The sequence below is a fragment of the Micromesistius poutassou genome (genome assembly GCF_964030765.1).
Source record: "Micromesistius poutassou genome assembly, chromosome: 6".
In the NCBI taxonomy this organism is placed as follows: domain Eukaryota; kingdom Metazoa; phylum Chordata; class Actinopteri; order Gadiformes; family Gadidae; genus Micromesistius; species Micromesistius poutassou.
This window is the reverse complement of record NC_140276.1, coordinates 9,141,856-9,159,474: the sequence shown is the minus strand read 5'-3', so window position 1 is coordinate 9,159,474 and position 17,619 is coordinate 9,141,856. Positions and strand designations below refer to the sequence as shown.

Here is a 17,619-nt window from a genome sequence, read left to right as displayed (position 1 = left end):
CTGTCGAACGGGGACAGGGCCTCGTAGAGCTTGATGAGCTTGTCTTCCCTCCCCTCGGACAGGGCCTGTTCGTGGCGCAACCCCACCAAGGCCATGGCCAACTGGACCACAGCCAGGTACCCCGGCTGGTGGTCTGGTCCTCTGAGTAAACAGAAAACAATAAGTCAGACGGACGGGACAGAGTGCAGTGTTTGATCAAGTGAGTCACGCCACAGTGGCGGAGCGCAAAGAGGTGGCGTGCTTACCTCAGTGGCCTGCTGAGGCCCTGGCGAGGACCGGCCGGGGTTGTGGGGTGCGGGCTCGGTCGGACGGGATGACTTGGGCGCGTCAGCTGGATGCCCTGACCGCGGGTCCGTCCAAGGCGGAGCTGTGAACTCGCCAGGCATAGGCAGGTGGAGGTTGAGGTCCTCCGCCTCCTGTGGGCCTTCGACGTGCTCGTCGTCCTCCTCCTCGGTAGGTGGTGGACCCGTGTCCAGAACGTCAGGGTCCAAGCTGACGTCCTGCAGCACTCTGCCCATCTGGGAGTACAGGTACTCGATGCCGATGAGTTCCCCTGAAGTACGACAGCACAAATGGCATCACTCAATCTGGCACAAATATCACTCCGTGTGGACACGTGTGAGGGCAGTGGCTCTAACGTTCTTACCGGTGTACTCCCTGGGCTTGGTGTAATCCCTGACCACACTTGAGCCAAGCACCCTTTGGCTGAGCTGGTCAAGGGAGTGCTGCAGGGGGCCACTGTAGGTGCGGAGCAGCGAACGACCCTCCTGTGCCGCGGACGCCGTTCTGTCCTCGTTCCACCGCGTCAACCCCTCCAGGAGAAATGCCTGGAAGTGCCAGGGATTGGCACTTTCTCCTGAGGAAGAACACAGATGTGTTTAGCGGTTTATTCAGTGCACACAATGTGATTGACAATGAGGGCGGCGGCAGTGAAAGATGACAGTGAAACACGTGGTTTACCTGGAATGAAGCGGTTGAGGTGCAGGTGGAACGATTCCAGTGACATGGAGCCTCGTACACAATGGTACGTGGGCAGGCTGATCCCCCCCTTGGTCAGCCTGCCCATCTCCGTGTACAGCTCCACGCCCGGCGGGTCCTGGATGCACCAGAGGTGTCGCCGTTGCTCCGCCTGGATGCGGTATCGGTCCAGCAGGGGAATCCCCATGGTGTCTCGTCCGTTGGCACTGCCGAAGGTTTCCAGTTCCACTTGTGCGGCGACGGCAATGGACCATCTCCCTGCGGCTGATGTGCCTCCAAACTCCGGCTTCGGACGAGAAGGTCATCCCCTGCGCCTCAAGCGTCCTCTTCTTGGCGTCGAGCAACTGGGCTGCGTCCTCTGGGTCCCACAGGAAGATGCTGGAAGACAGCTGCTGCATGAAGGGCTTGTACAGCTGGTGGCTCTCGGTGGTGACACCTGACGCGTAGCGCCGCATCAGGTGCCAGACGTTTGTTGCCCACGTTGCGGTCTGGGCGGCGGAACCGGCAAGCTTCCGGGTCACCTGTTTGAAGGAGACACAACACACATCAATAAGGCTTCACGCACATTGCCAGAGCATAGTACTCAGCTTGTGCTTTAACACCTCATGTACCTTCTTGGTGGAATCCATCTTCAGGATGTTTCCAAAGATGGAGGTGACCCGGGCCTTCACGTCATCCAGGCGAGAGAGGATGTTGTGGCAGTACACCACCAACAGCCAGCCGTAATGCGGCACATCTGGCGTCCGCTTCTGTGGTGGTGGGGTGCACTGGCGCACGACACCCGCCGACATTGCCGTGTTCTTTGGAAAATCAGGATCAGAGTCAGGGTCGCTTTTAACTCACTTTATTTGGTTAAAGGTCCGGTATAGTGTAGTTGAAGCAAAAGGAGGGGAATTGTACAAACACGTGTGGAGATACACTTAGTAGGGCATTCGATAAAATGCGTTACCTGGAGCGTTCTGACCCCTTGGCCTGTGTTGTGACTTTATGAATGGGTGGGCGTGGCCTCCGTAATGCGCTCTGATTAGTTAAGCATGGTGCTGAGCTCCCGCCTTTTGGATACCCGTATGTGTGCTCGGTGCTGGTCCCTTGTGGCTATGTGTAGGTATTACAACTTGGTTTCCGGCTTGATCCTGGCCTCTCGTGGCTATGTGAAGGCATTACTTATTTTCGTGGCCTTGGTCTCTGGGCTTTCTCAGACACCTGGCCTGCTGATGTCACAAGAATTGATACGTGTATGAATGGCTCTACACATGAACGAGTTCTTCCCTAGTCACCAAGGACATATCTGGCCTGCTGATGTCACAAGAATTGATACGTGTATGAATGGCTCTACACATGAACGAGTTCTTCCCTAGTCGCCAAGGACATGTCCGGCCTGATGCATGCTAGAATATGCTACAATGCTAAAATACGCTACAACATGAAGGGCTCCATGAGGCCGCATCCAGGCCTCTGTGTGTGCCTCACAGAGTTTTTTGTGCAGCTGCGTGGCGCTGTTCCACCGCTCATGCAGCTGGATGATGACCCGCCAGTCACAGGCAAGCCTACAGAGGAGCACATGTGTTACAGAAGAACCATACGCAGATACACCGAGAGAGAGGCTGTGTGACAGGGTTAGGGATAGGTTAGTAGTGGTTATAGGGTTAGGGATAGGGTAGTAGTGGTTAGGGTTAGGGATAGGTTAGTAGTGGTTAGGGTTAGGGATAGGGTAGTAGTGGTTAGGGTTAGGGATAGGGTAGTAGTGGTTAGGGTTAGGGATAGGTTAGTAGTGGTTAGGGTTAGGGATAGGGTAGTAGTGGTTAGGGTTAGGGATAGGGTAGTAGTGGTTAGGGTTAGGGATAGGGTAGTAGTGGTTAGGGTTAGGGATAGGGTAGTAGTGGTTAGGGTTAGGGATTGAAAGAAGAGATTGAAACTTTCCACGCCCGTGAACCACGCTTCGCGACTGGACGTGAGTGAGTGACGCTAACCCTACAGGCTGCAGCGAGACCTTACTTGGCGCGGGCGGCGTTTTTTTCCTTTTTTTCCTCGTTTCCAAAACAGAAGAATGCGGGGTGTTTGCCTGTGCCCAGCGATGTTCTCTGTATGGCCAGCCAATCAGCATCGACCAGAGTCGAGACTTGGTCGAGACATAGAAGCCTTCGGCCAATCAGCATCGACCAGAGTCGAGACTTAGTCGAGACATAGAAGCCTTCGGCCAATCAGCGTCGACCATTGAAACGAATGTCGCGGTGATAGGCCTTGAAACGAGAGCTGGCAAATCGTGAAAAATGCATTAAAATGTGAGCAGATTAGCCAGTTATATGCTATAGACCCTAAGGTATCTGTGTTATAAATTATGTAACGAATGTCGAAGTATAAATATGTACACTTTATGTTGAAAGTATAGTCTGTCGCGATTCCCATTGAAACGAATGGCGCGGTGATAGGCCTTCAAAACGAGAGTGTGAGATCCTGGTAGTATAGCAATTTACATGCAGTTTAGAATTAGAATTAGAATGCCTTCATTGTCATTAGAGAGCTACTCCAGTAAGGTGCCTTATTAATCATAAAAAACGAATATCACCCTTCATTCATTGCACGCACAAACACACACACACACACACACACACACACACACATGGCATGAGGTGAGGCGTATGCTGCGAGCTGTCAACCCGCAGAAGGCAGCTGGTCCCGACGGCATCTGTGGGCGAGTTCTTAAGGACTGTGCAGACCAGCTGGCGGGGGTCTTCACCAAGATCTTCAACCGGTCACTCTCCCAGTCCACCGTCCCATCCTGTCTGAAGTCCTCCACCATAGTCCCTCTGCCCAAAAAAACAAATATCTCCACCCTCAATGACTACCGGCCAGTAGCACTCACCCCTGTGCTGATGAAGTGCTTTGGAAAACTGGTTTGGAAGCACATCATGTCATTCATTCCCCCCACCTTTGACTCACACCAGTTTGCGTACAGGGCTAATAGGTCTACTGAGGACGCCGTAGCCACAGCCCTCCATGCTGCACTGTCCCACCTGGAGCAGCAGGGGAGCTATGCTCGGCTGCTCTTCATGGATTTTAGCTCGGCCTTTAACATCATCCTGCCCCACAGACTGGTGGACAAGCTATCAGGCCTTGGACTACCACACTCCACCTGCCTTTGGATTAAGGACTTTCTAACAGACCGCACTCAGAGAGTACGAGTAGGCCACCACACCTCCACGGCCCTCAGCCTCAGCACTGGCTCCCCGCAGGGCTGTGTGCTGAGCCCCCTGCTCTACACCCTCTATACCCACGACTGCACCCCTGCTTACTTCAGCAACACCTTAGTCAAATTTGCAGATGACACCACAGTAGTTGGACTCATCTCCAAGGGGGATGAGTCCGCCTACAGAGACGAGGTGGAGCGTTTGGTGGGGTGGTGTGAGGCCAACAACTTGCTCCTTAACACAGCTAAGACCAAGGAGCTCATTGTGGATTACAGGAAGAAAAAGACAGCCATCCAGCCGCTGGTGATAGCGGGGGACTGTGTGGAGAGGGTCACAGACTTCCGCTTCTTGGGAGTCAACATCATGGAGGACCTGACCTGGGGCATCAACACCACTGGGCTAGTGAAGAAGGCCCAGCAGAGACTTTACTTCCTGAGAGTTCTCAGGAAGGACAACATCCCTCAAAAGCTGCTGGTGTCATTCTATCGCTGCTTAATTGAGAGTATTTTGACATACTGCCTTTGTGTGTGGTTCACAAGCTGCACTGTGGCACAGAGGGGAATGCTCCAGGGGGTCATTAAGGCAGCGCAGAAAATCATCGGCTGCCCTCTTCCCTCTCTGGATGAACTGCAACGTTCCCGCTGCCTCAAAAAGGCCAATTTCATCCTGATAGACTCATCACACGCCGGTCACAAACTGTTTGAACTGCTGCCATCAGGCAGGAGATACAGATCCATAAAAACCAGGACAAACAGACTAAAAAACTGTTTCTACCCAACAGCCATTATCTCACTGAACGGTGCTACCAAAGCATAGCTTTTATGTTTTACATTTCATGAATGTGGATGTATATGTGCGGGGTGTGTGGTTTTTATTTTTTATGTCCATAGTGACTTTTTATACTTATTTATTGCTACTTTTGCACTGAACGAGGAATGCACTTAATTTCGTTGTACTTGCTGCAATGACAAATAAAGATATTCTATTCTATATTCTACACACACACACACACACACACACACACACACACACACACACACACACAGATGTATATCATAGGCTGCATCATTCAGTCAGCCACTCTCTTATCATTCATGTAAGCATCCATAAACATAAAACTCACTGTAATGCTTGTTTAATGCAGTGCTCGTTTAATGCTGTGCTGTGTCATTTCTTGTCATTGTAGATACAATGTCTTTGGCAAAGTTAAGGCTGACGGACTCGCAGCAGTTTGTCCCGGCAGCCGCCTGCGGCGACGCGTCCGAGCCCCCGCGCCGAGTTTGGGCTCGAACCGTTCGGTCGGAGCCCTCGATCCGACGGGACGGGGCCGATGGAACGCACGGGACAGGTGCGTTCCGTCTTCGTCCCCGAAGATGAAAACTGCGTTCCGTCACATAAGATTAATGAAAGAATCATCATATTTTTCCGTGAGTCCATCGCTCAGAGCCAGAAGAGGTCGCATGCTGACACCTTTTGGAATATCACACTTAAAATGTAAAAATATTTAACAATCAAAAAGCTACCGCTGGGTGTCAGCATGTGACTGATTGTATATTTATTTTGTGTAGAAGTAGATCGTAGTATTAGTCTTTCTATAACTATAACTGTATGTATTCGTGTTGGGCTATACAGTGTTCTGAATTGTATTCTGGGATATGGACAGAAGAGAATATGTTGTCTACTGGAATATATTATATATCTTCGGCTCTCTAGTTGAAATGGGTTTTTAATTGTCTACGGGCAGAGACAAGAGTCATCAGACTTTCAAAGCTTGTAGGCGAGACACGGGGGACGAGTTTGTTAATAATTGCAAGTAGCCTATATTTTATTTTAATTTGTCAAGTTTGGTGTATTTCTCATTAAACAAAAGCATGCAATTGAATGTTTTATTGTATCGCCTTCCGATGACATGCAGTAAATATTGCAAAACTATATGAAACGAAGAACGCAAAAGGATACGCTTACAACTAAGCAGATCGAAGCAGTCAGGTAGAACATAGACAAAATCTGACAATATTTGTACCTTTCTTAGTGGAGTATGTTCCGCCCGTGTTCACCTGGGTTTCCTCCCGCACTAAGACGCGTCCTTGCTCGGTTAATAACCCTGTCGGTGCCCTTGGGCATTGGGCAGTAGACTGGAGTTGGTCCCCGGGCGCAGCACTGAGGCTGCCCGAATGAGAGCTCTAGCAGAGCCTCCTAGTGCTGCTCGTGATGGGTTAAATGTAGAGCTCTCATTTCGTGGGAAGTACTTGCACTTGTGCAATGACAAATTAAGAATCTTCATAGGGTGTAGGCCTATACGATTAAGCAGTATTACAAATTTATTTTTGACAGTTGAGAATCAGAGTCATGGGAGATAACAGGGAATTTGGTTATTTTAATGCAGAAATAAGTTTGTTATGAAATACAAATACAGGTACAAAACAATAAGCCGGGAAAAAAAATGGCCATTTAAGTTATTCAGTAGCTCGACTACTCCTGGCGCTATTTCTCCTGGTAACTGTCGTCCAGGACAGTGGAGGAGCGCTGTAGCGGACTACTCTGCCACTAGGGGGCACTGTTTCACCGCTGTAGCGCGCCGCTAGGGGTCAGTGTTTCACCCAAAACCAAAACAATATATTCAATGATAAGAGCTGTGATATGAATTAAATATTAAAAGATAGAACGCTTCACGAATTTGCGTGTCATCCTTGCGCAGGGGCCATGCTAATCTTCTCTGTATCGTTCCAATTTTAGTATATGTGATACCGAAGTAACACAAATATAGCCTGATCCTGGGTTATATATATACCTCTACTCACACAATGAAAATTCTGTACTGGTGTGGTCCTACAAAGAACTCAGACACACTAACACTACAATACACAGCCATAATAGAACCATACACGAGTCCAGGATATTGAGATAGAATAATATTATGTATATTGTTGATTCAACTATTCTGGAACGCCTCACCGACAGGCACTCTGGGTAGAGCATGGCGGTGACTCTCTGGCGTGGGATTGGTGGAGCCGGACAAAAGAGGCCCTAATCCCCTGTCACATGACTCCCCTCCCCCACCCGGCAGCCTCTGCATTCCTCTGACGCACATCAGAGGCGCCCGGAGCTCTGCTTCCCCTGTGGACCCAGAAGAGAAAAGTGTTGGTTTACACATTCATGGTTTGTGTGTGGGGATGTGTGTGATGCAACCCTTCCTACTTCCTGGTTACACAGCTGCAGTTCACAAGAAGTCTGTTGATCTCCAAGGCAACGCAGCGTAGGGCTCGCAACCTTGTGTTGGTAGAAGAGTTGGCGTTGCGTCTAGGGTTAGGAAGGAACGATTCATACTCCATATCCCACAACTTATTTGGGGATTGATTTAGTCTATCCCTGAATACAATTCAGAACACTGTGTTGCCCAACAAGAAAGCATACAGTTATAGGTTGACTAATACTGCGATCTACTTCTATACATGATAAAATCAAATATACAAATATAAAATACATAATTGGATCAATTGTAGTTGGGTTACCGAGCAGTATGAGCCAGAAGAGAGGTCACAAGCTGACCCCTAACAGTAGCTTTTTGATTGTTAAATGTTTTGAAAATTGTAAATGTGATATTCCAAAAGCTACCGCTAGGTGTCAGCATGCGACCTCTAAGCGATGGACTGATCACCTTTCCACTGCATCTCCTGAAGACAAGATGCATACCTTTCTTTTAAAGATTCATTTTAAACGTTGTCATTTGTCTTATATGATCGTCAACAAAAAAGCATTTTTACACTGCAATGTCGGTTCGGTCGCGGCTCGGCACGCAATTTCACTGCCTTGCCTACTGTGAAACCGAGGGGGTAAAATCTATGAAGGTATTATTGTAGCAAAAAAAGGGATTAGACGTTCTCTACAACAGAGAGAGAGAGAGAGAGAGAGAGAGAGAGAGAGAGAGAGAGAGAGAGAGAGAGAGAGAGAGAGAGAGAGAGAGAGAGAGAGAGAGAGAGCTGCGATATCAACATGAGGAGTTCTACTGGAGTCGGGGAAATCCGCGAGCTGCTGATCATCATGGGAGAGAAGGTGATGCAGTCGAATTAAACGAAGACGGGGAGAGATGGTGCGATCCACGAGAAAAACGCAGAGGAACTGTCCTTACGAGGCTTTCGTCTGGATATAAAACAAGTGGTCAGCAAAATAAAGAATAGGTTGGCGTTTTTTCACTTGTAAATAGTTAATCGCGTTTGTAGCCTACACTCAGACGTGAACTCATTCTTGCATGCGGGTGTCTTCATTCTTAAAAAAATAAAAACATTCCTAGTATGCAAATTATTCTAAAGAGGTCTAGACTCCGTGCGTAGCCCCGCCTTCTCCAGTCGCCAAGAAAGCCCGCGCTGTGACGAACGGGGTTTTTATGAAGGTATTATTGTAGCAAAAGTCTTGAGCATGCGTACACTAAAGTCACAAATGTGTAACAGTAAATTTGAAGTCGTAAATATGTAAGTTGCATGTGTACACTAAAGTCACAAATGTGTGACAGTAAATTTGAAGTCGTAAATATTTTTTTCTACCATTGTAAACACAAAATAGGTGCTACGAGTTCACAGGTCCTTTGTCACAGGTGCACAAATCCTATCCTGTGCATCACAACTCCAAAGAGTCATGCACTTGACACTTTTGCAACAATAATTGCAGCGCAGTTGGTGCAAAACACATGTGCACACCCGTGTTTCATAATCTGAGAACATGCACAAAATGTGTGCATTCGTAAACCCAAATGTGAACTTATGCATCACAAGTTGCACATCTGTGAAATATTTCCTCACAAATGAAATTATATAGATCGCTATGTTCAATGAGCATTCTAATGAGCGAGCACAAGTCTAGCGATACAACTGCTCGAATCTGCTGCTACGAGTCTCAGCTGTGTTTTTTCTTGCGGATACTTTTGCAACACGTCTGGGTGGTAAATTGGGGTGCTAGCTCAAGTAGGCAATTTACCTCGGCCAGTGAAAACGCACGGACCATGCCGGGAAAAAGGCGTGCATAAGACAGCATATTTGGCAGTGTAAAAACGTCTACACAAAACATTAGAAAAATAGTCGGTAGTGGGAGATGGGATATCAATATCGCAAGACATTTCGGGAGGCTCAAGAAGGAGAGTATTATTACATTTTAGTAACAAATTGTAAAGACATTGTAGTAGTAGTCTTGTGGTGGACTGACATAATTCACCTTACTGTGTTATTGGTCTCTTTGAGATCACGTGACTTGTTTGATCGGCGCGACGTTTGAATTTAACGGTTTTTATGATACAATAAACGACCTGCCGTTGCGTTGTTGACGTGAGAAATTGTCTCTTCACTTCTTTTGTCGCATTTTCTAGTCTAAAGACAGAACGTCTTAGTAGTAATATAAGATTGTATATGCTGTTATGAAGCCAAAAACTTACGTGATGGTTGAAAGTAGTGAGAAGTTTCGGCTGGAGGAGGAGCGTAGGCCTACTGTAGCTGAACTCGCGCTTCCCGCAAGGAGCCAACCGAACCGTCCAGGTCATTTTAATGAGACAACAAAAGTGGACCGCACCAGCGTAATCAAACGTGTCGGGTCGGGTGAGACGGGACAGAAACGCCCAGTCGGTCGAGGGGCCGGTGTCGTTTTCTTTTTTATAAATAATCTTTTATGTAATTTGTCTATTTATTTCTTAACCTATATATTTCAATCGAACCGTAATTGTAATAAATGTTCATTTATTTATTGTTTATTTTTCAACCCGCTTTTATGGTGTTTTTAATGTATTTATTGTTTATTAAAGAATGGCTTCATTTCAACCCACTTTTATGGTGTATTTTCTTTTTGTGGTGTGAGTTGAGCAAAAATAGTTTTTCTTTCCTCCACACAAACATAGTCTTTTGGTAATTCTGTTTATTTTATATATACACACATATTTCAATAAACTATTTACAATTGCTGGCTGTTGTGGTCCCTCTGCTCAGCGAGCCACAGCTCCACACTTTTGCCGGCATACAGGGCACAGAAGCTCGTCCCAACTCCTCATGCGGCACATGATGACCTGTGTGGCGTCCACTCGACGAACGCTGTATCCACCTTGCAGCTCGGTGGCTTCCTCTTCGATGGAGGAGGAGCAGCAGCAGCGCTGTTGGACACTGAGCACAAGGCAATATAGAACTCTTTTAGTCTAGGTAAAATGGAATGGATGCACGCACACACACACACACACACACACACTGGTACACACAGATCAAAAACAATTTAGCAAGATAGATACACACCTTCTGGCTCTGGCTCCACAGCCTCAGGCTCCAAGCCTGGACGGCTACCGTAAAGTGTAAAGTATGTGTGTGTGTGTGTGTGTGTGTGTATCCATCATGCTGTGTGAAGTGTGTGTGGCTGCAGCCACCCCAAGAAAAAACTCAGGGTGGCGGTGGGGGGGGGGGTGCCTCGCGGTCACTGCGCATTTTTTCGAGGCGCCACTGCTGGTGGAGCAGTGGCGCTGTGGTGGAGCAATGTGCAGTGACCGCGAGGCTCCCCCCCCCACCGCCACCCTGGGTCTCCCCCTTGTCTCCCCCTTGTAGCGGCTGTGGCCGTACTCCCTGGTCCTGGGCTGGCCACAGCGGCTGCAGTTACAAGAGGAGACCTTTTTCAAGGGCTTGAGGTAGAGCCCTAGCTCCCGGGCACGACGCTCCTTCTCTGCCTGGACTCGGTGCCTCCAGGCAGTGGAGCGGGGGATGGCTCCAGCCATGGCAACAGCTGGAGCGGCGGCTGGAGCAGTGGCTGGAGCAGCGGCTGGAGCAGTGTCTGGAGCGGAGGCTGGAGCAGTGGCTGGAGCAGTGTCTGGAGCGGAGGCTGGAGCGGAGGCTGGAGCAGTGGCTGGAGCAGTGTCTGGAGTGGAGGCTGGAGCGGAGGCTGGAGCAGTGGCTGGAGCAGTGTCTGGAGTGGAGGCTGGAGCAGTGTCTGGAGTGGAGGCTGGAGCGGAGGCTGGAGCAGTGGCTGGAGCAGAGGCTGGAGCGGAGGCTGGAGCAGTGGCTGGAGCAGAGGCTGGAGCGGAGGCTGGAGTGGAGGCTGGAGCGGAGGCTGGAGTAGAGGCTGGAGCGGAGGCTGGAGTGGAGGCTGGAGCGGAGGCTGGAGTAGTGGCTGCGGCAGCGAGTGGGGTGGGGTCCATCGGGGGGGCAGAGGCAGTGGCTGCTCCTCTGGTTGGACCGTCTGGCCCAATGGCGTCCTGAAAGAAAGCACAACACACAGACACGGCACATGATGAGAACCTGCAAGCACAACCACCGTGGCAAATATGAAATGTTGACAGGCGACGGTCCCACTCACGTCCTCCTCCTCAGCCTGCTGCACCTCCATCCAGTCGTCGTCAGGAGGCGGGCGGGCTGTGCTGCAGCTGGGCACTGTAGCAACGCAGCGCCGCTCGACTGCCGCCCTGCCGCGGTTCTCGTTCCACCGCACCAGGCCCTCCAGCAGGTACACCTGATAGTGAACGTCACTAGTGGTCGTACCTGTACATAAAAAAAACGAGGGAGGAACAGAGCAAAGAGTTAGTGAGAAGCAAAAAAAACCTAATAAAAACAACGCATGTAAACGAGGTGGAAAAAGATTTACCCGGGATGAAGCAACACTGGTGCAGGTGGAAGGACTGGAGGGAAGTGGAGCCTCGAGCGCACCGGAAGACGGGGAGCCTCACACCACCCTTGGTGACCTTTCCCATCTGGGTGTACAGCTCCACCCCCTCTGGGTCCTGGATGCAGTCAATGTGGCGGCGCTGCGTGCTCCAGATCTCCTCCATGCGGGCGCGGTCGATCAAAGGGACGCCCATGGTGTCCGTCACCTGCCAGAAGGTGTCCAGCACCTCCTGGAGGAGCCGCTCCATCTCCGCCGCACCCTTCGTACAGCGGCGACAATGGCGAGCCAGCTCCTTGGCAGACAACTTGACCTGGGCGTCCCTCCCCTCCAAGGACTGCTTGGCCTCTTTCAGGTGGGCCACGTCCTCGCCGTCCCACTCAAAGATGGCGAAGGACAGCCTCGCCATGAAGAGGCCGTAGAGCTGGTGTCTGCATGTAGTGACGCCCCTCGCAAACCATCGCATGAGGTGCCACACGTCGAGCCGCACCACCAGCTCTCGCCACCCGTGGTACATCTCATGTACCGACGATTTACCCACAGCGGCGCAGCAGTCCCGGTCCACGTACATGACCTTGGGAGGGGCCTTCCCGGCGTCACGGTACCGCCGCATCAGGCCGACCGCCATGTTGGTCAGTCCGTCCCCCTCGGCCGCAGTGAGGATGGAAACAGAGAACAAAGACAAATATACTTTATTGCTATTATTTATTATTGTGTGTGTGTGTGTGTGTGTGTGTGTGTGTGTGTTTGCAATGAATGAGCTTTTTCTCTTTTTATGATTAATGAAATGACAATAAAGTCTATCTATCTATCTCTCTATCTCTCTCTCTCTCTATCTATCTATCTCTAAGTGACATGCGAGCGGACGGACGGGATTGTTGACGGGGAGGGGGGGGGAGGCACACTACTTACGATCGACTCGGACTTGTAGGTCCGGTGAGTGTTCACACTGAACCCAGCGCACCGTCCACCCTGCTGGTAGACTGGGAGCCTCACACAGCCTACGCCTGGCCACGGCCGTCACCATGGGAACAGCCGGGCGTAGGAGGCGAGGGCGTCCTTGTTGTCCATGAGGGGCGACTTGCTGGTGTCTCCTCCCTCTCTCTCCTTCTGGTGGGACGCCGAGATGGAGCCTCAAATTTGTATGTGCAGCACTGTAGTGGACTACTCGGTCACTAATAACAGTGTTTCACCAAAAAGAAAACTATGTAGCCTATAAATAGACATTATTAGATAAATTAGAATTATTATTAGATGAATTAGAAATTATTTAAGGATAGAGACATTATTTCAACTATTCTGTTAGGCCACCGCAATGCATTCTAGGTAGGGGTTGAGAGGGGTTTGTAGGCGGATGGGAGTACGACCTTTGGACACGTTGGAGACACTGCTAGAGTTTTGTAGGACGATGAAAGTAACATTTGTGGATTTCTTGCAGCCTGTAGATCTTTTGATTTGTTTAATAGCACTCGTGCTGGACTGTGCGTGTAGCGCTGTAGTGGACTACTCAGCCACTAAAAGCAGTGTTTTTTCCAAAAGAGAAAAAAATATATAAATAGACATTATCAGACCAAAGTATTAATTATTTTCTCAGTTACTTACAACATAGGCTAACGAAAGTATTAATTTATTCCATTTAAAAACGCTCATTTAAACATATTTGCACTGTGAAGAAATGCCCAAAACAAAATAAAGTGCAAAAACCCTAACCCTAAATCTTTTTCATTGTAGAGTGAGTAAGACAGGAAGAGAGGAAGGAAAACATGCAGCATATGACCCAGGCAGGAATCTAACCCCTCATTTGACTTTTTTTAGTTAGACTATTTTGAATGCATGAGGGATCCCTCCATCTGGTGTTGAACAGTGGTAGTGACGTAAAGCATTATAATCAGGTCAGTAATTGTATGCAGGTGTGCAAACAAACAATTTGAATCAGTGAATGCTGAGAGAGGACAAGGTCTTGTGTTGCTCCAGACATACTAACTTATTTGGATGCATTTTAGAGCTTGGAGCCAACACAGACTACCGGAAAGACTACAATCAACTTCAACAAACCAAGTGAGTGCAATAACTGCCTCTAAATTCATTGTCTATGGGGGAATTGTTTTGTTGGAAATTGACGTGGGACTCAATTAGGGTTGGGTACCGAGAACCGAGTGGTACCGGGGGCAACATGGACGGTTCTACCCGGAATGAATGACTACATTTCTTTCGGTGCCTCGTTTCGGTGCCGCAACAATCCTCTCGCCCTCTTGTGGTCGGAAAGAATGCAGAGCACTTTCCTCTCCTGCTGCCCAGCTGCAGCCATCATGTCCAAAGTAAAACGCTCTAAAATATGGCTTTACTTTACTAAAAGAAAAAATGAGCAGCACATGCAAGTGCAATACAACTATTTTGTATAAGGGCGGTAATACACCGGCATTAAGTTAGTTTAACATTCAACATTCATTTGACATTCAAAATATAAACCTATTATGTGCTTCAACCGTTTGGGTGAACGATGTCAAACCAACTGTGCAACATATAGATTAATATTCCTCATCTGCCACAAGGCTTATTTTTCAAATATATTTCTTCGGCTATTTTTTACAATTTAAAATAAATAAACGTATTATGCTCCTTGACCTTTTGACCTCATGATGTCAAACCAACTGTATAAGACAGATATGACCATCCCTCATCTGCCACAAGGCTTATTTTTCAAATATATTTCTTCGGCTATTTTTTACAATTAAAATAAATAAATAAACGTATTATACTCCTTGACCTTTTGACCTCATGATGTCAAACCAACTGTATAACACAGATATGACCATCCCTCATCTGCCACAAGGCTTATTTTTCAAATATATTTCTTCGGCTATTTTTTACAATTAAAATAAATAAATAAACGTATTATGCTCCTTGACCTTTTGACCTCAAGATGTCAAACCAACTGTATAACACAGATATGAACATCCCTCATCTGCCACAAGGCTTATTTTTCAAATATATTTCTTCGGCTATTTTTTACAATTAAAATAAATAAATAAACGTATTATGCTCCTTGACCTTTTGACCTCAAGATGTCAAACCAACTGTATAACACAGATATGAACATCCCTCATCTGCCACAAGGCTTATTTTTCAAATATATTTCTTCGGCTATTTTTTACAATTAAAGCAGAAGTGAGTGATATATTTGTGTTAATATAAGTCTTAAATAGTTATATCTTCCGACAGCAATCACTTACATAGTGTTTGGACTGAAACACGGGTCTCTCAGTCCCTCTGCTCTGCTCTGAGCCGAAGAGAAAACATTTATCGTATCCTACAGTTTTTATCCAATGAGGAGAGAGAACGGCATGCAGGGCTGTGTGTGGAGCCAAGGAACGCCGTGAATGTGGTGACGTAGCGACGAGGACTGTTATGGTGCATTCAAGGAAACTCGTATTTTTCCGACCGTGAAGTGGTACCAGTTCGATCTGGTACGAGTTCACCGGTCGGAAGTTACGAGTGGCCGTTATAGTGACTTTCACCGGTAAAACAGGTCGGAAAAACACGAGTGGGTTGCCTGAAACGCTACAAAGTCGTAAGTTGTGACTTGAAGCTGTAATTTACGATTTCAAAAGCCTGCCTGGAACGCAGCATTAGCGAAAACGACCGGACCACTCACTTCTGCTTTAAAATAAATAAATAAACATATTATGCTCCTTGACCTATTAGACATAGCCTAATAGTTTCCTTTTCTATTTGGGGTCATTGTCCTGAGTTCCAAATAATGGTTAAGAAATCAGACTTCTTTTTTTTTTGACAGTGTCCCCTAAAAGTGTCAGCTCTGATGTATCTAAGTGATCTACAGTCTGCATTGGCCCACCAAAGGAATGGCTGTTAGTTGTTGTGGAGAAATTAAACACAGTTCAGGCCAGCAAACAATATTCGCAGGGCAAACTCGCAAATTCTGTGGTCACAGGAGTGAGTGCCGAATACTACAGGAGACTGCGCACAACTTTTAACTTGTGTCAGGAAAAAAAAGTCTCAATAGGAACATCTTGACAGTAATCTCTGCAGAAGTGAAATTGTAAAAACCTTATTGTAAAAAATAGCCGAAGAAATATATTTGAAAAATAAGCCTTGTGGCAGATGAGGGATGGTCATATCTGTGTTATACAGTTGGTTTGACATCATGAGGTCAAAAGGTCAAGGAGCATAATACGTTTATTTATTTATTTTAATTGTAAAAAATAGCCGAAGAAATATATTTGAAAAATAAGCCTTGTGGCAGATGAGGGATGGTCATATCTGTGTTATACAGTTGGTTTGACATCATGAGGTCAAAAGGTCAAGGAGCATAATACGTTTATTTATTTATTTTAATTGTAAAAAATAGCCGAAGAAATATATTTGAAAAATAAGCCTTGTGGCAGATGAGGGATGGTCATATCTGTCTTATACAGTTGGTTTGACATCATGAGGTCAAAAGGTCAAGGAGCATAATACGTTTATTTATTTATTTTAATTGTAAAAAATAGCCGAAGAAATATATTTGAAAAATAAGCCTTGTGGCAGATGAGGGATGGTCATATCTGTCTTATACAGTTGGTTTGACATCATGAGGTCAAAAGGTCAAGGAGTATAATACGTTTATTTATTTATTTTAATTGTAAAAAATAGCCGAAGAAATATATTTGAAAAATAAGCCTTGTGGCAGATGAGGAATATTAATCTATATGTTGCACAGTTGGTTTGACATCGTTCACCCAAACGGTTGAAGCACATAATAGGTTTATATTTTGAATGTCAAATGAATGTTGAATGTTAAACTAACTTAATGCCGGTGGGAAACACCTCCAATTTGATGAAACACTTAGTGTTTGGAATAACGCCGTTATTTTTTCAGTAACGGGGTAATCGATTATCGATTATCGTTACTGAACGTTAAATGCAGTGCGTTAAGCTGACCCCACACTACACGATAAATGTCCCGATATCGGGGCCGATTTGCCCCTTACGAGAATCGGGGTGGCGTTCCCATGGCAGCCGAATCGGGACGAAAATCGGCCAAGATTATCCTGTCTGCCGTAGTGTTCTAAGATAGAATCTCATAAACTTAAGACCTCCCGATCTCAAAATCGGGGTTATCCAACATGTTAGATATTTTCGGCATGTTGAGTGTGTAGTCAACATAATAGCGACGCACGCACACACAAACACACACGCAAAACACACACACACGCTGACCCGAAGGTGCTCCATAATGCCAAAGCGCATTCAATTCTCACTTTTAAATTTTCGTTTCCAAATATTTATTTAAAAACGAAAATATCTGTTTTAGTGCGTGTGTGTTAAATTAAATGTTTTTATATCTTAAACAAATTCCGTTGCAAATAGGAGGCGCGCAGCATCAATATCCTAACACAGACACATTTTGCAGATTGTAAATTGACATGATACATTGTAAACGTTCACAATCCTGCTCTATGCTCTGTGATATTTTGTTTATCATCATTTCTATTAACTTCTGCGAGGCGCATAAAGTGGTCATGTAGATCGGTCGTCTGCCCGTCTATTGCGCGATCACACATGAGCAGATCTTGCACACAACGTCAGTCGTGTCCCTTGGCTGTCCTATTTGTTGTATATTTGTTGATGTTGTTATTGTCATGCGTGTTCTGGTTATTTGCGCATGATTAAACATGAGTCTTTAGGCCTATATGGCGATAAAACAAAGCTTTGTTGCGGTTTTTTTCCTTCTTTTTGAAGTGGGGATCGGGGGTGCGCCAACCCGGTTGGGACGTAAAGGGGGTGCGCAGGAAAAAAAGTTTGGGAACCGCTGCTCTAGATCTACCATCTCTTGTCT

At 46.9% G+C, this 17,619-nt stretch overlaps 1 non-coding gene across 1 annotated transcript; it reads right to left on the bottom strand.

The window, feature by feature from the left end:
* Nucleotides 1-6,819: 6,819 nt before the first annotated feature.
* On the bottom strand, nucleotides 6,820-6,925 carry LOC311349402 (U6 spliceosomal RNA). Its single transcript, XR_014636478.1, has one exon. It is a non-coding gene; the product is annotated as a U6 spliceosomal RNA (small nuclear RNA).
* Between the last annotated feature and the right edge of the window lie 10,694 nt (nucleotides 6,926-17,619).